The following is a 23,885-nucleotide window of genomic DNA, read 5'->3' as shown; positions in this document are numbered from 1 at the left end:
GTCCTTAGGTTAGTTAGGTTTAAATAGTTCTAAGTTCTATGGGACTGATGACCTCAGAAGTTAAGTCCCATAGTGCTCAGAGCCATTTAGTAACTTAAGATATCTACTTTTATGTCACTCATGCTAACAGTTATTCCAGAATTCGAAACCAGAACAGCTGTTAGTATGAGTAACATAAAAGCAGATTTCTTAGGTGTTGCGAAACAACTCAAATCACTTAAGAAAGGCAAGTCTTCCGGTCCAGATGGTATACCAATCAGGTTCCTCTCAGGGTATGCAAACACAATAGCGTCTTTCTTAGCAATCATATACAACGGCTCACTTGACGAAAGGTCTGTTCCTAAAGACTGGAAAGTAGCACAGGTCACACCAATATTCAAGAAATTATTCGATCACCATTGAATTACATACCCATATTATTGACCTCAATTTGCAGTAGGATTTCGGTGCATATACTGTACTCTAACAATATGAATCACCTTATTGATACATAACCAACTCGGATTCAGAAAATATCGTTTTTGTGCAACATAGCTAGCTCTTTATTCCCATGAAGTTACGAATGCTGTCGACAATGGATCTCAGATTGGATCCATATACCTAGATTTCCAAGAGGCTTTTGATACCGTTCCTCACAAGCGACTATTAATCAAATTGCGTGCATGTGGAGTATCGTCTCAGTTGTGTGACTGGATCCGTGATTTCCTCTCAGAGAGGTCACAGTTCGAGGTGATAGACGGTTAATCATCGAGTGGAACAAAAATGATATGTGGCGTTCCGCAACGTACGGCCCTCAGCTGTTCCTGATTTATATAAATGTTCTAGGTGATAACCTGAGCAGCCCCCTCAGATTGTTTGCAGATGACGCTGTAATTTACCGTCTAGTAAAATCATCAGACGAACAATTCCAATTACAAAAAGATCTAGAGAGAATTTCTGTATGGTGCGAAAAGTGGCAATTTGCACTAAACAAGGAAAAGTGAGAGGTCATCCACATGGGTACTAAAAGAAATCCGATAAACTTTGGGTGTACGATAAATCGCACAAATCTAAGGTCTGTCAATTATCTTGGAATTACAATTACGAGCAACTTAAATTAGGAAAGACCACGTAGATAATATTGTGGGGAAGGGGAAACAAAGACTGCGCTTTGTTGGCAGAACACTTAGAAGATGCGACAAACCCACTAAAGAGACAGCCTACATTACACTTGTCCGTCCTCTGCTGGAATATTGCTGCGCGGTGTGGGATCCTTGCCAGGTAGGATTGACGGAGGACATCGAAAAAGTGCAAAGAAGGGCATCTCGTTTCGTGCTATCGCGCAATAGGGGTGAGAGTGTCACTGATATGATACGCGAGTTGGGATGGCAGTCACTGAAACAATGGCGGTTTTCTTTGCGGCGAGATCTATTGCATGGGGGCTTAGTTAAAAGAATAAGATGCAATAATTTTAGTAGCTGTGTGACCGGTTACGAAGTCTCGTAACCGGTTGGCCCTGACTAGTATTAGCACGCAATCTGACTGCATAAAATAAAAATAAAGAATGACAAGGAATTTCCATTAACACAATTGATTAATTAAGTCCCCTGCAACTATAAAAACTACGAAACAACAAAGCACAAGTGTAACTGTTCTGTGTGTGGTAGTGTGACTCAACGTACATGTATCTGGCTCGGTTCTTTCTCAAAACGACAAAATATTTTAAACACCATTTACAATGAACTAATTGAAAAACCAGAAATACTATAATTGCACATAGAAACCAGAATTACAAGTCTAATACATGAACACGAGCCAGACGCTTTGTGACCCTGTGACCAAGAGGCATTGTCATTAAAGAAATCTGTAATACCTTTTTACTTCAATATATACTAACGAAAATTTTCCATTAGACCAGCATCATAAATCAAAGCCCATCTCCTTTCTCAAATACACTGTGATAATCGCAACATCTTCCATCTATACATTACACCAACCGAACAGCATCTACTCTGTCGCCCAACAGAACAACAACTGTACTCGACATCCTCTGAACTACTACTGCTCCAGTGGAGGCGACGGAATAATAATCTTTGGCGCAATCTCTGGCGCTGTGACTCAGTGTAGCCACCTTTCACTATTTACGAAATTTCAATCACCAACTTTCTCTTCCGAATGGGTAAATACTTTGTTGACACCCACCTATGTAGGGAGAAATGATCATCATAATGAAATAAGAGAACCCAGAGATCGAACGGAAAGATTTAGGTGTTCCCTTTTCCCACGCGCCATTCGAGAGTTTAATGGTAGAGAAGTAGTAAGAAAATGGTTCGATGAACCCTCTGCCAGGCACTTAAGTGTGAATTGCAGAGTAACCATGTAGAAGTAGATGTAGAACTGCGAAACCAAGCTCTCACTCCGTTAGTGTCTGTTGCGTAGAGACGAGAGGCCGACGAGCCACAGATTCCCAAAGCTGGAGCAGGTCCGGGGAGCAGCCCAGGCGAATGTCCAGTAGGCAGCGCCTCGGGTTGTGGGGCAGCCAGGTGAGGCGGTGTGAGGCCAGACCGGCCGCTTGTTGACAGCAGGTGTGACATCAGCGGCGGTGACTAAGGCTGCCAGCAGCACCAGGCCGCCGGCCTCGGGTGCGCCGCTGACTCAGGCGCCGCACCCAAACACCGCCACATGCGCTGTCACCGCTGCTTCACACCCTCGTCACCTCTCATATGCTCAATTCTTCGACCCGTTTCTTGATTATCCCTGCCCCCCCCCCCCCCTAAGATATACTGAAATTGGTGGGCAACTGGTGCAGAAAGTTTTGTGGCAACTTATTTTACTGGAGAAAGAAGTTCCAAATTCTGGCGAAAGATCTGACAGAAAGTCCTAGGAAGTGCTGGTCGTATGTAGAGAGGTGATAGCGATATGCACATGCACAGATGACAATAATATTGCATACACAAGGTATAAAAGGGAAGCGCATTGATGGAGCTATCATTGCACTTAGATGATTCATGTGGAAATGTTTACGACTTTGTTATGGGCGAACGACGGCAATTAGCAGACTTTGAAATTGGTATGGTAGTTGGAGCTAGACACGTGGGACATTCTATTTCGGAAACCGCTAGAGATTCAATGTTCCGAGATCCACAGTGTCAAGGATGCCCCAGAATACCAAATTTCAGGAATTACCTCTCACCGCGGTCAACGCAGTGGTCGACGTTCTTAACGTCCGAGAGCAGCGGCGTTTGCGTAGACTTGTCAGTGCTAACAGACAAGTAACCCTACATGAAATAACAGCAGAAACCATTGTAGGTCGTACGACGAATGTATCCGGTAGGACAGTGTTGCGAAATTTTGTGTTAAGGGACTATGGGAGCAGACGAGCGTCGGAAGTGCCTTTGCTAAGAAAACGACATCGACACTCCAGCGCCTCTCCTGGGTTCGTAAACATTTGGTCAAGCCCTAGACGATTGGGAAACAGTGGCTTGGTTAGAAGAGTCCAGATTTCATTTGGTAAGAGCTGACGGTAAGGTTGGAATGTGGCGCACACCCCACCAAGCCATGGACCCAAGTTGTCAATAAGGTACTGTGCAAACTGGTGGTGGTTGAATAATGGTGTGGGGTGTGTTTACATGGGATGGTCTGGGTCGTTTGGTCCAATTGAGCCGATCGTTGACTGTAAATGGTTATGTTCAGCTACTTGTAGATCATTTACAGTCATTCATGGACTCCATGTTCCCTAACAATGATGGAATTTTTATGCCTTTCACCGGTTCACAATTGTTTGCGACTGGTTTGAGGAACTTCGTGGACAGTTCGAGCGAATGGCTTAACCACACAGATTGACCGTCATGCAGACCATTTATAGGACATAATCGAGGGGGTTGTGCACAAATTCCCGCTCCCGCAACACTTTCTCAATTATGGACGTCTATAGAGGCAGCATGGCTCACTATTTCTAAAGGTGACATCCAGCGACTTGTTGAGTCCATCTCACGTCGAGTTTGCTTATTAAGCCGAGCAAGAGGAGGTACATACGACATTTTTCACCTGAGTGTATAAGTTATTAGACATGCTCAAATGATTGTTCTTTAACTCTGTTCTCATTGAATAATGGGTTTTTCTGCCTATGTATCTTCACGATCCTACTGTAGGTCTTCCTGCATTTTGCTACAATTTTCTATCGTTGCATCTTCTCTGTGTACAAAAGAATCATTCGCGAAAATGCCCCTGGACTTTCCCGCGTTATCCACTAGGTCGTTTACATATTTTGTGAGAAGTGATGATTGTATGCCAACGGCCTTGCCGCAGTGGTAACACCGGTTTCCGTCAGATCACCGAAGTTAAGCGCTGTCCGGCTGGGCTAGCGCTTGGATGGGTGACAATCCGGTCTGCCGAGCGCTGTTGGCTAGCGGGGTGCTCTCAGCCCCCGTGAGGCAAACTGAGGAGCTACTTGACTGAAAAGTAGCGGCTCCGGTCTCGTAAACTGACATACGGCAGGGAGAGCGGTGTGCTGATCACATGCCCCCCCGTATCTGCATCCAGAGACGCCTGTGGACTGAGGATGACACGGCGGCAGGTCGGTATCGTTGGGTCTGCGAAGGCCTGTTCGGACGGAGTTTATTTTTTAGTTTAGATGGTTGTATAGCACCCTCTCCGGGTACGCTCGAAGTTACTTTTACGCCTGAAAATTTCTTTCCGCTGCGAATGACATGCTGTGTTCTGTTTGTTAGAAACTGTTCAGTCCAGTCAGCCTTTGATCTGATATTCCGTACGCTGGTATTTTGTTCACTAGGCGGCAATGCCAAAGTGCATCGAAAGCCTTCTGGAAGTCAAGGAACACGGCATCGACCTGGGCGCCTGTAACTACCACTTTCCGAGTCTCGTGGACGAAGAGTGCGGGCTGTGTTTCACACGATCGTCGTTTGCGTAACTCGTTTTGATTCCTTCGGAGGTCTTTTCGGTCTCCAGAAATGTCATAATACGGAAAAATGAACATGTTCCACAACTGTACAACAGACCGACGTCAAAGATATAGACCTATAGTTTTGCGCGTCTGTTCGACGACCCTTCTTGGGAATATCTACATCTACATCTACATTTACACTCCGCAAGCCGCCCAACGGTGTGTGGCGGAGGGCAGTTTACGTGCCACTGTCATTACCTCCCTTTCCTGTTCCAGTCGCGTATGGTTCGCGGGAAGAACGACTGCCGGAAAGCCTCCGTGAGCGCTCGAATCTCTTTAATTTTACGTTCGTGATCTCCTCGGAAGGTATAAGTAGGGGGAAGCAATATGTACGATACCTCATCCAGAAACGCACCCTCTCGAAACCTGGCGAGCAAGCTACACCGCGATCCAGAGCGCCTCTCTTGCAGAGTCTGCCACTTGAGTTTGCTAAACATCTCCGTAACGCTATCACGCTTACCAAATAACCCTGTGACGAAACGCGCCGCACTTCTTTGGATCTTCTCTATCTCCTCTGTCAACCCGACCTGGTACGGATCTCACACTGATGAGCATAGGTCGAACGAGTGTTTTGTAAGCCACCTCCCTTGTTGATGGACTACATTTTCTAAGGACTCTCCCAATGAATCTCAACCTGGCACCCGCCTTACCAACAATTAATTTTATATGATCATTCCACTTCAAATCGTTCCGCACGCATAGTCCCAGATATTTTACAGGAGTAACTGCTACCAGTGTTTGTTCCGCTATCGTATAACCACAGAATAAAGGATCCCTCTTTCTATGTATTCGCAATACATTACATTTGTCTACGTTGAGGGTCAGTTGCCACTCCCTGCACCAAGTGCCAATCCGCAGCAGATCTTCCAGCATTTCGCTGCAATTTTCTAATGCTGCAACTTCTCTGTATACTACAGCATCATCCGCAAAAAGCCGCATGGAACTTCCGACACTATCTACTAGGACATTTATGTATATTGTGAAAAGCAATGGTCCCATAACACTCCCCTGTGGCACGCCAGAGGCTACTTTAACATCTGTAGACGTCTCTCCATTGAGAACAACATGCTGTGTTCTGTTTGCTAAAAACTCTTCAATCCAGCCACACAGCTGGTCTGATATTCCGTAGGCTCTTACTTTGTTTATCAGGCGACAGTACGGAACTGTATCGAACGCCTTCCGGAAGTCAAGGAAAATAGCATCTACCTGGGAGCCTGTATCTAATATTTTCTGGGTCTCATGAACAAATAAAGCGCACTATTTTCCGACTATTAAGAACGCTTCACTCCTGAGTTTTATTAGTTTGCTACAGATTTAAACCAGACAATGGAAATTTGTTTTTGAGAGAGCAGGTAACACTGAAGACTGCTCTCGCAGATGCAGGACGCAGCTGAGCCGGAAGCTGGCGGTGTGGAGCCGCGGCGAGTGGCCGCTCGCTATCAGATGGGTGTCCCGGCATCAGACTGGCCCGGCCTGACGTAGCGGGCGCTGCAATTAGCATGCGGCCGCACGACACGCCTCACTGGGCACCGCAAGCGGGGAGAAATCCACGCATGGGTTATCGCAGTATCGTGCCACGGGGTCTCGCAAACATTTTCTCCTTTGTGCCCTTCGGAGCAACTTTTACCTGGCACTCGTACCATCACGTGTACGCATAACGAGCTTTTATTTTGTTTGAGATAAGCGCTGCGTGATTGGTCAGTGCTTAGCACATACCGGCACCGCAGGCCTCGCCGTCTTTCCTGACGGCTGAGGAGGCTTTTCCACGGATTAATTTCTTGCTGTCTGTTCAACCGTAACATGAAGGTTCCTCGGAGGAGCAGAATTTGAAAGCTACGGAGCGAAATAGTGCACTGATAACATAGAACATCAGTGTCCGTGGACGCTAACGACCTTCGAGCCTGCGTGTCACATGGTCAGAATCGTGTTGCAGTGATCTGAGGAACCTGATAGCGAGTTCATGGAGTTCATGTTGATGTCTTGGCCGACAAAATTTCCTGGTCTGAACATCTGGGACGCTACCGGGCGCCAGCAGTGCGATTACAAATCCCTAGACATCTAGTGCCACGTACCTCCAAAAACTACCAAGGCATGCTGTCATATCGGCCGCTGCACAGCAGCCGTCAACTCGGCGCGGCGTGCTACAACACGCGCGGCACACAGCGAGTATCGCTGGCGCCGCACACGATGTCAGCAACTGGCGCAAGTGAACGCGTCGTCGCGGGGTTAGCGGCAGCGTACACACCACTGTCGATACGGATTACCCTGGCGGCGATGCACTTGCCACCAGAGTGAGCAACCGTATAAGGGCGCCATCTACCAACACTCTGATTGGCCGGACCTGCGGATTTAAGCGAGCTCCCTGAGCTTGTTTAACCAGTTCAATCTTCGCCGATGACTATGTTACTACCCGGCTGCTGGATTCACGACGACCGAACCGTACTGTGGCCTCCCTGGCTGGAAACTTGCGACGCGTCGGTATCGACTGGTTGGCAGTGGTTTGGACTTGTATTCTCTACTAGTGACTCTGATTTCTCCTTGGCGCTACCGCCAGCGAAGTGTTGTGTAGTCGAACTTAAGTTTTGTTTTGAGTGACAGAAGGTCAAATAAATTTGGTTATCACGGAATATTTGTTATGTTATAGTGCGGACATAACACATGCCAAATCCACGTCATGCGAGCCGTTGTATTGCAATCCAAAGCGGGCAAAAACGCTACTAAGCATGTGATCATTGTATTCAAAAAATGTTCAAATGTGTGTGAAATCTTATGGGACTTAACTGCTAAGGTCATCAGTCCCTAAGCTTACACACTACTTAACCTAAATTATCCTAAGGACAAACACACACACCCATGCCCGAGGGAGGACTCGACCATCCGCCGGGACCATGACTGCAGCGCCTCAGACCGCTCGGCTAATCCCGCGCGGCTAATCATTGTCCTTTGGCTCATTAGTATATACAGGGTGCTTCAAAATTAGACTGACAAACTTAGAGGGAATGAAGAAGGTGTCTTGAGGAACAAAATGCAGTTAGGAACACATCTCCAGAAACGTCTTCCGATGACGCTACAGAGAGCGTCGAAGCTACTGGCGCCGGCGTCTCTATATGTATGTACACTGCTGGCCACCGTAAATGCAACACCCTGAAGGAAGCATCCGAATCAAGTGAAATTTACACCATGGCTTTGCAGCGATGAGATATGCAACTGATTAGAATTTCAGCGCAGACGCACATCACGCGCGTCTGTGGCGCCACCTCATAGCGCCATTTAAGGCTTGGCGATTTCGACGAGTGTACGTTCGGCACGTGTGTTTACCTTGTGGTTGTTTCACAAGACGATCAGTTATGCCTCGTAGACAACAGCGAACATCTTTTGATCAAGTATCCGAGTTCGACAGAGGAAGGATAGTGGCTTACCGAGATTGTGGATTATCATACAGAGAAATCGCTAGTCGTGTTGGACGAAACCAAACAACTGTAATGCGGATATGTGACCGTTGGATGCAGGAGGGTACGACGGACCGACGTGGTCGATCGCATTCACCTCGGTGCACCACTGCACGTGCTGATAGGCAAATTGTGCGCATGGCAGTGACGGATCGCTCAGTGACATCCCGAACCAAAGCACAGCACATTGCGTCTGTAACGCATCATCCAGTGTCTGCGCGTACCATTCGACGCCGTTTACAGCAGAGTAGTCTGTCCGCAAGACGTCCATTGCTTCGTCTACCATTGACGCAGAACCACAGACGTCTCCGTCGCCAATTGTGTGATGACAGACGGATGTGGACGGCAGAATGGAATGACGTTGTCTTTACTGACGAGGCACGCTTCTGTCTGCAGCACCACGATGGTCGGATTCGAGTGTGGAGACACCGTGGAGAGAGGATGCTGGACAGCTGCATTATGCACCGCCACACTGGTCTTGCACCGGGTATTATGGTATGGGGCGGTATTGGATATTACTCTCGCACGCCTCTAGTACGCATTGCCGGTACTTTAAATAGCCGGCGCTACATATCCGAGGTGCTGGAGCCAGTTGTCCCTCCTTACCTTCAGGGCTCGGCCACAGCCATATTTCAACAGGATAATGCGCGACCACACGTGGCACGCATTGTCCAAAGGTTCTTCGTCAATAACCAGATTGAATTGCTTCCCTGGCCGGCTCGCTCTCCGGATCTTTCGCCGATAGAAAACATGTGGTCCATGGTTGCTCAACGAGTGACGCAGATTACATCCCCAGCTGCCACACCAGATGATCTTTGGCAACGTGTAGAAGCTGCTTGGGCTGCTGTACCCCAGGAACACATCCAACGTCTCTTTGACTCAATGCCGAGACGTGTGGCAGCGGTGATCTCCAACAATGGCGGCTACTCTGGCTACTGATTCTGGCAGGAACCACATGTCACAGACGTCTGTAAACGTAATCATTTGATACTTGGTCAACATGTTATCTACAAAATAAATTTTGTTGTGCTACCTCTTGTCTTTCTTGGTGTTGCATTTACGGTGGCCAGCAGTGTATATACAGTGATTCCACGATAGTGGTACAGACTTTCAGGGATGACGGAGAAGGATAAATGTATCAATTTGAGGTAAGGGTCTCTGGTACAGAAACGAACGAATAGAAATTTATAAGCGAAAGGTTGTAGACCAACTCAATTTGGAGACCCTCGAGCACCCGCCCTATTGTCCTGATTTCTTCCCATGTGATTATCACGCATTCGGTCACTGGAAAAAAAAGGGCATGAAGGGTCCACGAATTCCGTCAGACGAGGATGTGCAGCAGACAGTTACAGACTTCTTGATACAGCAGAAGACTATTTTACCTAACGGGTATCTAGAACCTGGTGCTCCGATGGGATAATTGCCCCAGTGTTCACGGTGATTTTGCCTGAGTGGCATGCCAATTCTGGACTGTACGGCCTTCTAGGCGAAGGTTTTCGATCGTCGCTTTAATATACATATTTCAGAGCGTAATGGGGTATAAGTGCAGATGTTTTTATATGTGATACCTTAATATGTACACACATTAGTTGTTTATTTTTTTCTTTGCGTCAGACAGTTTTCCCACAAATATGTTACAAACTCCAGACCTGAAGTTTTCCTTATGGTCGTAACTAAACCACTAAGTATACTACGACTTTGCTACGGTCGCAGGTTCGTATCCTGCCTCGGGCATGGATGTGTGTGATGTCCTTAGGTTAGGTAGGTTTAAGTAGTTCTAAATTCTAGGGGACTGGTGACCTCAGATGTTAAGTCCCATAGTGCTCAGAGCCATTTGAACCATACTTCGACTTTCGGTACAGATTAACTGTTTTGCGGCCACGCATCCTCACTTTAACACCTGACCTGCTACCCAGGGGAAATAAACATTAATGGATTGCGCTCACAGCACGTGTTTGGAGATACCAACCAGCCTAAAAACATATTACTTGTAATACCTATAATTATTAGTATGTAAATGACGTAAATACTGATGTAATATTCTGCAGTACTTGGTCTTCAGTCAATAACAGAAGTACGTGCACACCAGCATCAGTCTGCATCCGTATGCCAAAGAGGCAAAAGAAGGCAAAATCGCCTTGAGCACTGAGGCAATCGTACCATCGACGAGCATATCCTTTGTCTGAAAAGGAATATCAAATGACTACCACTGCTAACGATGATATTCATTTCTCAGATTACCTAGAAGTATCTTTCAAATTTCTAAACTGCTTAAGAGAAGGAATTCATGTTAAGAAATCAGATCCCTACCAGTTTCGTTGCACTGGTAAAATTTTAAAGATTTTACTGTTTGTCTCTAACGTAGATAAATAGAAAGTAATAGGACAACAGAGCGAAATACGCATGAAAATCAAATGGTTCAAATGGCTATGAGCACTATGGGACTTAACATGTATGGTCATCAGTCCCCTAGAACTTAGAACTACTTAAACCTAACTAACCTTAGGACATCACACAACACCCAGTCATCACGAGGCAGAGAAAATCCCTGACCCCGCCGGGAATCGAACCCGGGAACCCGGGCGCGGGAAGCGAGAACGCTACCACGCGACCACGAGCTGCGGACGCATGAAAATCAATTATAATGAAACGAAAATAATTTGTTATTAACAAATGAAAAAGTAATTTATAAAAATTACAGTAGACGCGTTAATATTTAGAATATTAAAAGGGTGCAGAGGATTTTTGGCGCACTAAATAGAATTTTCAAACCCAAGGTTCCTGATGATCCTGAAAGGGAACTCCTACGATTAGTGTGTTTCACCAGTTTTGTTTTATGACAGTGAGCCATGAACTTTTTAAGACATTTAATGCAAAATTCTTTCAGGAGTTGGGGTTGTTGAACAAGGAACGGTGAGATACGTGCTTGAAGTCCATAAGAGAATAGAAAAGCTGACCGATAAGGAAACGTACTGGTATGGAAGTCGCAATAATGAAATACAGGTTGTCGGCGAGTGACCAGTTAATGGACTAAGGAAGTAAAGTGTGTCCCACAAAGAATGCTACTTCTGAATACATAATAACATACGAAGTTATTAAATAAATTAAGTAATTTACATATTATTGCTGTGCCTTATGTATGATTATTTATGAAATGCCTTTATTATTCAAATGCCTTTCACGATAGTGCAGGCACAGTCTCGTGCTTTCTGTAGTGGACTGACAAGGCAGCCAGTCCACAGTGACGGGTAACCGAAAGGCACGCGTACACACACGCCGACTGGCGTTAAGTCTGAAACAGGATACGTGATGAAAGCTATAAAGAAAAGAACGGAGCTTCTCGTATACTTAACTTTAATTCATTGTGGTACATTTCTCTTGATAATACAAGTGAGACTCTCTCCAGATATGGTTAATGCGCCTTGCTAGGTCGTAGCCATGGACTTAGCTGAAGGCTATTCTGTCTCTCGGCAATTGAGAGAAAGGCTTCGTACGTGTAGTCGCTAGCAATGTCGTCCGTACAACTGGGCGAGTGCTAGTACGTCTCTCGAGACCTGCCTTGTGGTGGCGCTCGGTCTGCGATCCTGACAGTGGCGACACGCGGGTCCGACATGTACTAATGGACCGCGGCCGATTTAAGCTACCACCTAGCAAGTGTGGTGTCTGGCGGTGACACCACACTTTCGATGAAACTTTCCATAACTTCTCGACACAGTTGCACTTCTAGTTCTGAAATTAGTCGTTGAATCTCGGTCTTCAGCTCTGGAAGTGATCGTGGTTTGTTAGCGTGAACACGAAATTTCGAATGTCTCCACAGTAAAAAAAAGTAGAAAATGTCATGATACCAAATGAGAAGACCTGGATGATCAGTTCACGTAACTGTTGCGAGAAACTACCAGGCCAGGGAACCTCTCCCGTAACAAGCCCATTTTTGCAATCGATGTGTGACAGACTGCGCCATCTTGTTGAAACCATAGCTCTACAGCATTCACCAGATCAATTTCAGATTCTCTTAACATAATTCAGTAGCATTCGCCGTCCACTGTTAATGCGTTTCCGACGCCATCTTGGAAAATCTACGGCCCACTTTAGTTCGCAGCCCAAATGGTTGACTACACAGTCACTCGTCGTTGATTTAATGGTTTCTCCATAGTTAGTCGAGTGTCTTACGTGCCCCAGGTACTGCGATTTTCCTTGTTCACGAAGCGATTCAGCAGAAAATGAGCCTCATCAATGAACATTACTTCTTTGATTAAAATGATGTCGACTCTTTGTTACGCAAGCACCCAGTGGGTAAGTGCCCGGCCCTCTTCGTGGTCGACTGGATTCAGTTCGCCTGGCAGATGGATTTTACAGGTCCAACGGCACAGATCTTTCAGAATTCGTTGCATGCTGGTTCTAGGAATATCCAGTTGTCGCGAACGTTGGCGAATAGATTTCGGCAGACTTACAGTAACATTATCACTCGCGATGGCGATGTTTTGTGCGCAATGACTAACACGATGACGCCCGAGACTTTAATGTCCACAATCGAAACGGTTTTCTCAAATTTAGCAATCAGCCTCATCTCAGTCTACTTATTTGGTGCGTTATGTTGAGCAAACGTTCCATGGATTTTGCTAACTGACTTTACAGAACGCTCACCACATTCGTAGTAAATTTTTACTATGACTATGAGCTGTTCTGTCGTAAAGCAGTATATTACTAACCCAAGAGAAAAAACTGAAAACCGTGCAGCGTTCACGGCTACCAACTTATTAGAACATAAGCGGCGAGAGCTGCGTTATTTTTGGGACATCCTTTATTTTGTTGCAATCGAAGAGATCACTCAATGTAAGGTAATGGCTTGGCTCTGAGCACTATGGGACTTAAAATCGGAGGTCATTAGTCCCCTAGAACTTAGAACTACTTAATCCTAACTAACATAAGGACATCACACACATCCATGCCTTAGGCAGGATTCGAACCTGCGACCGTAGCGGTCGCGCGGTTCCAGACTGTAGCGCCTAGAACCGCTCGGCCACAGCGGCTGGCAATGTAAGGTAATTATATGACATTATTGAACATGCAGGAGTAGCAGTGATGCATAAAAGTAAAGACCATGTCGTATGGAGAGCATTAAGAAAGTTGTTACGTAGAAATGGATGTTCAATGATTGCTGATAATTTCGGAATGAATGTTTATTGAAGGTGTGCAAATAAGTGCGCTCAGTAATTTCTTTGGTGACGTTCCGATTTCGATGTTTCTTACACACAAGTTATGATTCCAAGACATTTAAATGAAGGAAGATTGACGAGCCGCCGATGATGAAGTCATTGTCGACGGAGCCCAAGCTCGTAATGGGGACTTAAATCAGTCGTTTACTTTTTCAAGGAACCATTCTTTTATTTGCGTTCAGCATTTTAGGAAAAGACAGAAAACCTAAGCCGTGAGACCCGGAAGGTGTTATCCATTTGCGAGTCCGCTGTCTTACTGCGTCAACCCTCTCGGTGCAAGCCATTCAGGCATCGTAACAAGGATGAGCAATGTTTAAAGTATCGATAGTGTTTCACTTGGAACAGACTTCCCTACATGGTAGTATCCTGTATTGTATTGTATGTTAATCGGGGGGGGGGGGGGGCTAGAAATGACGAAGAGGCTCCGTCCCCGTATCAGCCGCAGTGATCCACAACCCCACGACGACTACCGCAGCCCACTTCACCCCTCCGCCGCCCCACACCGAACTACTCTTTCAGGGCTGTTGTGCGGTTCGGCCCCCGGTGGATACCCCATGGAACGTCTCACTCCAGACGAGTGTAGCCCCTGTGTTTGCGTGGTAGAGTAATGGTGGTGTACGCGTACGCAGAGAACTTGTTTGTGCAGCAATCTCTGACATAGTGTAGCTCAGGCGGAAAAGGGGAACCAACCCGCATTCCCCGAGGCAGATGGAAAACCGTCTATAAACCATCCACAGACTGGCCGGCACACCGGACCTCGACGCAAGTCCGCCGGGTGGACTCGTGCAAGGGACCAGGCGCTTATTTCCAATCCAGAATGCCGTACGTCAGACCGCACGGCTAACCGGGCGGGCTATGGTAGTATTTTGCTACAGCTAGATACGTGGCGAGACAATGGTCCCGAATTTGGAAAAGCTTTAGATTTAATTCACTCTTGTGATGAAGACCATATAAGTTATGGATCTAACCAATGACAGTTATTCTCTTTTTTTCAGACTAGTGCTGACATGCAGCTTAAACTTCCCATGTAATTTCCCAGCAGACGCAATTTGCACTTCTGTCCATTCTATCAGGGTATACACAGAGAATGTTTTTAAAAATCCCCTAAAGATTTTGAGTTCCTGTGATGGAGGTAAAGTAGGTATTCCTTATCTCACATCCGAAAACACATTAAAATGTAAAATAAGAAATCGTACTACCCTGCATCTGCGAGGTAACGTAATGAGAAGGTTAACTCTGATAATAATGACATTTATGCCCAACTAACACTGCCGAAAGCTTTAAATTGAACTAAGATGTAGTATTTAGCTTAATATTCAGTGAAGCACTACACAGTCAGTGTGTCCTCTTTTACTGATGATTACTGTTCCCCTGCTAAACAGGGCAGTATCAGTACATTAACTGTACTATTACCACTCTAACAATTACAAGAGTTACATTGGTCTACTTTTGCCCCTTCATCCAGCATTCGTGACAGATTGGAATATGTTGTTGTTGTTTTCAGTCCAGAGTCTGGTTTGATGCAGCTCTCCATGCTACTCTATCCTGTGCAAGCTACTTCATCTCCCAGTACCTACTGCAACCTACATCCTTCTGTATCTGCTTGTGAATTCATATTTTGACCTCCCTCTACGATTTTTACCCTCTGTGCTTTCCTCCAGTACTAAATTGATGAACCCCTGATGCCTCACAACATGTCCTACCAACCTATCCCTTCTTCTAGACAAGTTGTGCCACAAATTCCTCTTCTCCCCAGTTCTATTCAGTACCTTCTCATTAGGTATACGCATCTAATCTTGAGCATTCTTCTGTAGCACCACATTTCGAAAGCTTCTCTTCTATTCTTGTCTAAGCTATTTATCGTCCACGTTTCACATCCATACATGGCTACACTCCATACAAATACTTTCAGAATAGACTTCCTGACACTTAAATCTATACTCAATGTTAACAAATTTCTCTTCTTCAGAAACGCTTTCCTTGCCATTGCCAATCTACATTTTATATCCTCCATACTTCGACCATTATCAGTTATCTTGCTCCCCAAATAGCAAAACTCATTTACTACTTTAAGTGTCTCATTTCCTAATCTAATTCCCTCAGCATCACCAGATTTAATAAGACTACAATTCATTATCCTCATTTTGCTTTTGTTGATGTTCATCTTACAGCCTACTTTCAAGACACTGTACATTCCGTTCAAATGCTCTTCTATGTCCTTTGCTGTCTCTGAAAGAATTACAGTGTGATCGGCAAACCTCAAAGTTTTTATTTCTTCTCCCTGGAATTTAATTCCTACTCCAAATTTTTCTTTTGTTTCCTTTACTGCTTGCTCAATGTATAGATTGAATAATATCGGGGATAAGCTACATCCCTGTCGCAATCCCTGCCCAACAACTGCTTCCTTTTCATGCCCATCGGGTCTTATAACTGCCATCTGGTTTCTGTATAAATTACAAATAGCCTTTCGCTCCCTGTATTTCACCCCTGCCACCTTCAGAATTTCAAAGAGAGATTTCCAGTCAACACTGTCGAAAGCTTTCTCTAAGTTTACAAATGCTAGGAACGTAGGTTTGATTTTCCTTAATCTATCCATAAGATAAGTCGTAGGGTCAGCATTGCCTCACGTGTTCCAACATTTGTATTGAATCCAAACTGATCTTCCCCGAGGTCGGCTTCTACCAGTTTTTCCATTCGTGTGTAAAGAATTCGTGTCAGTATTTTGGATCCGTGGCTTATTAAACTGATAGTTCGGTAATTTTCACACTTGTCAAACCTGCTTTCCTTGGATTTGGAATTATTATATTCTTCTTGAAGTTCGAGCGTATTTCGCCTGTTTTATACATCTTGCTTACCAGATGGTAGAGTTTCGTCAGGGCTGGCTCTCGAAAGGGGAGATGGGTCTACTCCCGGGGCCTTGTTTCGACTCAGGTCTTCCAGTGCTCTGTCAAATTCTTCACGCAGTATCATATCTCCCATTTCATCTTCTCCTACGTCCTCTTCCATTTCCATAATATTGCCCTCAAGTACATCGCCCTTGTGCAGACCCTCTATATACTCCTTCCACCTTTGTGCTTTCCCTTCTTTGCTTAGAACTGGTTTTCCATCTGAGCTTGATATTCATACAAATGGTACTCTTTTCTGCAAATGTCTCTTTAATTTTCCTGTAGGCAGTATCTGTCTTACCCCTAGTGATAAAGGCATTTACATCCTTACATTTGTCCTCTAGCCATCCCTGCTTAGCCATTTTGCACTTCCTGTCGATCTCATTTTTGAGATGTTTGTATTCCTTTTTGCCTGCTTCATTTAGTACATTTTTATATTTTCTCTTTTCATCAATTATATTCAATATCTCTTGCGTTACCCAAGGATTTCTATTAGCCCTCGTCTTTTTACCTACTTGATCCTCTGTTACCTTCACTATTTCATCTCTCAAAGCTACTCATTCTTCTTCTATTGTATTTCATTCCCCTGCTCTTGTCAATCGTTCTCTAATGCTCTCTCTGAAACTCTCTACAATCCCTGGTTCTTTCAGTTTATCCAGGTCCTATCTCCTTAAATTCCCAGTTTTTTGCAGTTTCTTCAGTGTCAATCTACAGTTCATAACCAATAGATTGTGGTCAGAATCCACATCTGCCCTTGGAAATGTCTTAAATTTAAAACCTGGTTCCTAATTCTCTGTCTTACCATCATATAATCTATCTGAAACCTTCCAGTGTCTCCAGGCCTCTTCCACGTATACAACCTTCTTTCATGATTGTTAAACCAGGTGTTAGCTACGATTAAGTTATACTCTGTGCAAAATTCTACCAGGCGGCTTCCTCTTTCATTCCTTACCCCCATTCCATATTAACCTACTACTTTTCCTTCTCTTCCTTTTCCTACTGTCGAATTCCAGTCCCCCATGACTATTAAATTTTCGTCTCCCTTCACTATCTGAATTATATTTTTATCTCATCATACATTTCTTTAATCTCTTCGTCATCTGCGGAGGTAATTGGCATATAAACGTTTACTGCTGTTGTTAGTGTGGGCCTCGTGTCTATCTTGGCTACAATAATGCACTCACTATGATATTCGTTGTAGCTTAGCAGCGCTCCTATTTTTTATTCGTTATTAAACCTACTCCTGCATTACCCCTATTTGATTTTGTATTTATAACCCTGTATTCACCTGACCAGAAGCCTTGTTCCTCCTGCCACCGAACTTCACTGATTCTGACTATATCTAACTTTAACTACCCATTTCCCTTTTTAAATTTTCTAACTTACCTGCCCGATTAAGGGATCTGACATTCCACGCCCCGATCCGTAGAACGCCGGTTTTGTTTATCCTGATGACGACGTCCTCCAGAGTAGTCCCCTCCCGGAGATAGGAATGGGGGAATTTTTTACCTCCGGAATGTTTTACCCAAGAGGACGGCATCATCATTTAACCATGCAGTAAAGCTGCATGCCCTCGGGAAAAATTGCGGCTGTAGTTTCCACTTGGTTTGAGCCGTTCGCAGTACCAGCCCAGCAAGGCCGTTTTAGTTACTGTTACAAGGCCAGATCAGTCAATCATCCAGACTGTTGCCCCTGCAACTACTGGAAAGGCGGTGCTGCCCCTCTTCAGGAACCACACGCTTGTATGGTTTCTCAACAGATACCCCTCCGTTATGGTTGCACCTACGGTACGGCTACCTGCATACCAACGGCAAGGTCCATGGTTCATGGGCGTGGAATATATAATTACCTTAAATATTTATTACTGAATGACAAACGATACGTTTCTAAACGTTAGCGCATATTGTAAATCATATCTGCTCAGTCGCCCTATAAGTCCTCAATAGTTACAGGCGTGGAACAGAGCCGCTTTATAGGGTTTTCCTAGAAAATGACAACCATCTCTTTCTCGAATACATTACGGCCAAGTATTTAAATCAGTGCACTTTTATTCACGGACAGTATTGGAGGAGGCAGGCGGAGATGAGGAAGCAACATTCAAATACCAAACCAGTTTATCTTATTTAAACTCTTCGAGTGCCTGGATTAACTTTAAACAAGACAAGGCGACTTTTTCTTCCTATCCTTCATAATAGTACTTCATCTCTACTGACACACTGAATTCCTTCTTTAATTTATTTGCCGAAAATAGTGACGTTATAAAGAACAAGGACTCAAATGATTTGCGCATAATCCTTGTGTGAATTGGGAGCCACCGAGAAATTGGCGATTGTTCTAAAACCGATGAGGTAAAATTGTTGACAAGAACTCATGTGCTTCGGTATTTGAACAACCATACCACAACTAAATCACAGAAGACGTTATACAAGGATATCAGAAATTATCAGAGGAAGTAATTAGATCAACGACGAATTAGAGCAATATAATTTGTTTTACATTCCGGTATCTGTCTAAAAGGATTGTAGAAAATCCCTATATTAGTTTGCTGCATTTAAAATATTAGATTTATTGGCCAAACTTCAAAGATAATTCGAGGAAGGTCATTCCATATTTACTAGAAGTCTTCTCCATTTTGTATCCTTTCAAAGAGCTAAGAGTACACGATTACTGACGTTGTATTGGTTTTCGTGGTGCAGTAAATTCGAAGCATTGAACGAAGCTCGGTAAATGGTTACTGTAACAGTCCGCATTTTCAACTGCATATATTCGCTTAGTGGTGAAAAAGAACCACGCACGAGCTGAAGCGAAGGACGTGCAAAGAAATGGGGAAATCTTAAGGCAGCCTGTGACTCAGAATACTGAATTACGTGCCGGTGAAAGGCGGGAAGGCCGACAGGATGCGCCTATCGCGTCGCACTGCAGTACTGTGGCACGTCTTTATGAAGGCTACAGACGTGACACTTTGAGATCAAGCAATCCATATGGACAATGTCGACGATAAATGTGTGAGTAAAGCCACCACTACTTCCCTTATTCTTCTTCCTAGTGCAGAGGTACAGAGTTCTAAGTGTTGGTCAGCGGCATGCGAAGTACATGTGTAAAGGTAGGAGAACAATCTTCGGTATTTTGTCCTGTAATGAAGTTCTTTGATGCCGACGAATGGCGACATTCGGGAATTCTGAGAGACTTACGAAGCCCAATGCTTTAGATGTATTTAATCACTCCTTTGAGGTGTCGTTATGTCAATAGTTAGTAGGTTACGAACTTCCAGGGATAATTGCAGTTCAGCAACTTCTGTTAATTGGTACAACCAAAAAGCAACCGAAGTTGCAAATTTCACTTTTTTTCATTTACTCGATGACTAGTTTCGCGCCGGGACCCGATTTCATAACATATTACAGGACAAAAAACCAAATTTACGCTCATGAACAATATAGGTGTTATTAAATTTTTAAGCATGTGTCAAAAATACAGAACATATCGTTTCAAGACTTACGTAACAGACAGTCAAAATAGTATTTCCGAAAATGTAAAAACCATGTCAAAAATATGCCCAGCCAAATTTCAGTACGTTTGTTTTACTACCACTGATAATATATTATTTACGTTCTTGCCATGTTGCCCTCTTGACTCCCTTTATGTGCTCCTTCATATTCATGCTCTCTCCTCCCCCTCACCCCCTTCGTTTCTCAGCCCTCCATCCTCCCCTATCTCTTCTCCCCACCTCCATCTACAACCGCACTCGCACCCCACTATGTCTTCCCACCCCTTCCCCCCCCCTCCCCCCCCAGGAGGGCAAGTACGTTTTTGGTGCTATGTGAAAGACAATTTTGTGGTTTAATGTCTGTCTTTACCTGGACGATGGCAGAAAAAATTGTTTTATTTTCATGTATTTGTGAAGTTTGTTACGGTAAAGTTTTTAAGCTTGTAAAGAAAATGAAGATGTTTTCGTGTACTACGATTTTGTTTTCTTTTAATACTAATGTTGAGGGTCACATTTAACTATTTTTATGTGCCATTATGACATACAACTTTGTCATACGCGCCGTATGTGACGCTGGTGTGTTTTACTGTTCAGCAGTTTTGAGAATTTTTCTGTTTTTAGTAAAGATTTTAAAAGCAGTAATTTTATTGTTGACTTACACTGTTATTGTATATTGTCGAATTTTTGATGGTTGGAGAATATTGTAATAAAAACAAAAGATTTCCTATATCTTGACAGGGCACCCCTTCCCGAGGTTTACTTACGGCTGCGGGACGATTAGACGGCCAGTTATCTGTGTGCGCTGTAACTGTTCAGCTGCACATAATAATACGTATGTATTTTTGACATGGTTTTTACATTTTCGGGAATGCTATTTTGACTATCTGTTACGTAAGTCTTGAAAGCATATGTTCTGTATTTTCGGCATGTGCTTAAAAAATTGGTAATACCTGTATTGTACAGGAGTGTAAATTTGGTTTTCTGCCCTGTAGGATGAATTGGAAATGGGTCCCGGACCGAAACTAGTCATCAAGTAAATGAAGAATACCGAAATTTGTAACTTCATCTGATTTCTTGTTGTACTGAGTAAGTGTTGGCTGTGTTGACGTCTCAGTTTTTGAAACTTTTCCTCAGCCGTGCAAAGTTGATGGCCTAGTCGCTTGGACCTATCGAGCGGGATAGCACAGTGGCTAGAACACAGGACTCGCATTCGGGAGAACGGGAGTTCGAATCCAAGTCCGGCCATCCTGATTTAGGTACCCAGTGGTTTCCCTAAATCTCTCCAGGCAAACGCCGGGATGGTTCCTTTGAAAGGGCACGGACCTTCCCCATCATTGAAACCTTCCAAGCAGGTTCTCCGTCTGTAATGGCCTCTTCGTTTCCTCTCCGCCGTTTGGAACCGTGTTCTTGTTAAATTCGCCGTTCCCAATGAAGAAAGCAAGGTCGAATTCGAAAGCATTGTTACCAAATGCCTTCCGAAAAAGGGAGGAAAAGACGCCGTACCCGGTTTAATCAATGATTGAGTGTGCTTAAAATTGTCTCGGGTAACGAATCGAATGGTTTAAATGCTGCAGCATCTTGCTCGCTATAATTGAGAGACGTACCACATACAATAACAGTGATTTAACAGAAATACCAGAGTAATGTGGCTGTTTAATGAGAATAATGATGTTAGCTGATAATTCCGTCACTTCCTGGTAGAACAGCTTCACAATTATAAATGAAAGAGACAAAATTGATGTTCTACCGTATCAATTTATTCCGTTAACCGATTTTCTAGTTACAAGGCTATTATCAGACTTTAACTGACTATCGTCGTGAAAGATGATAAAATTCTGATGATCAACATTGCATAAGATATTACATGGAGAGTGAGGCGCAAACACAGAGTAAATAGCGCAATAATAACGTAATTTAAAATGTTAAACAGTAAATAAGCATAAAGAGCACAAACCAGATAAATATTAATTCTTAACAACCACGAAAGGGTTATGGAACTTATTAAGTTGCTTTACTCTATGTATATCTATTCTTGTGTTGAGTATAGTTCTTTGACAATGTTATCCTTTTACACACACACACACACACACACACACACACACACACACACACACACACACACGTCCGCAGCTCGTGGTCGTGCGGTAGCGTTCTCGCTTCCCTCGCCCGGGTTCCCGGGTTCGATTCCCGGCGGGGTCAGGGATTTTCTCTGCCTCGTGATGACTGGGTGTTGTGTGATGTCCTTTAGGTTAGTTAGGTTCAAGTAGTTCTAAGTTCTAGGGGACTGATGACCATAGATGTTAAGTCCCATAGTGCTCAGAGCCATTTGAACCACTCACACGCACACACACACGGAAAGAAAGAGAGATAGATTGTTTTTTCGATATTTACTGTTAATGTTTCTCTGTTTTTTTCGCTTGATATTTATGTAGTGTTTAACATCCTTAATTGCGTTACCATTGCAGAATCAGAGATGATATTTACTCTGTGTTTGGGCCTTACTATCCTTATGTAACGTCGTCTGCAATACTGTTCAACAAAATTGCGTTATCTTTGACGACGATAGTAATGGGTTGGTGCACAAGTTCGTGGCATTTTTCCAAAATTGTAATAAATACAACAGATACACATAAGAGCGACTTGAGTCGTCAGTAATATATTCTTCACCTTTACTTACAACTGTCTGCCAACGCGGGGGTAACTTTTCGATTCCGCGACTTCTAACCATCACCGCCTGCTTATAACCCAAAATAGATTCATTAGGTTTTAAGTAAGTTTACATTTGCCCGCCCGGCTATCCGCACGGTGTAACGCGCTGCTTCCCGAGAGGGAAGTCGTGATGGTCAGCCTATGGATGGTTTTTAAGGCGGTTTTCCATCTGTCTCGGCGAATGTGGGCTGGTTCTCCTTATTCCGCCTCAGTTACACTATGTCGGCGATTGCTACGCAAACTCTGTCGCCACGTACGCGTACACCATAATTATTACTCTACCACGCAAGCATTTGGTTTACACTCGTCTGGTGTGAGAGGTTTCCGGTAGGGAGGGGGAGGCCGGAAGGGGGCTTCACTGGGGGCCGAACCGCACGATAACCCTGCTTCAGTGCAGTAGTTAAGCCATAGTCGCTGTAAATAACAGAAACTTTACATAACTAGTTTCGGCGAAGCTCAGTCACCATTATCAAATGTAACAAGCATGATATAAGTCGGCTATTAATTATGAGAACCTGAAGTATATGTAACATCTAACCACAACAACTTTGTCACAGGGAACAATGCTGTAAATTTATCGTGTTAAAATAAACCTCATTACGCGGTAACGGTAAAGAAGCAACATCATTGCCATTGATCGCTGTGAAGCCTTTATCCATACATCTATATATATATATATATTTAATAGCTCTGCACAAGACAGTCATGTCTACTTACAGAATTCGTAGTTGGCGTGAAGTTCTAGACGTAGAAACATGGAAGTTAATGCGGATCAACAGGAAAAACCATCACGTTATATTAGAATACGGCATTGGTAGTATGGTGCTTGACAGTCACGTCGGTTAAACATCTAGGCATAACGTTGCAAAGCGATATGAAATGCAACAGGCATGCAAGGACTGTAATAGGGAAGGCGAATCGTCGACTTCAGTTTATTTGGAGAATTTTAGGTTAGCGTGAATCATCTGTAAAGGAGACCACGAATAGAACACTAGTGCCAACCATTCTTGAATACTGCTTGAGTGTTTGGAATCCCCACCAGATCAGATAAAAGGAAGGCATAGAAGCAATACAGAGTCGGGCTGTTAGATTTATTACCGTAGGACCGAACAATACTCAGATATTACGGAGATGCTTAGGAAACTCAAATGGGAATCCCTGGAGGTGAGGCGACCTTCTTTTAGAGGAACACTGTTGAGA

The sequence above is a fragment of the Schistocerca nitens genome, chromosome 4, assembly GCF_023898315.1.
Source record: "Schistocerca nitens isolate TAMUIC-IGC-003100 chromosome 4, iqSchNite1.1, whole genome shotgun sequence".
NCBI classification, from domain to species: domain Eukaryota; kingdom Metazoa; phylum Arthropoda; class Insecta; order Orthoptera; family Acrididae; genus Schistocerca; species Schistocerca nitens.
The sequence above is the reverse complement of the archived record's forward strand: the minus strand, read 5'-3'. Positions refer to the sequence as shown.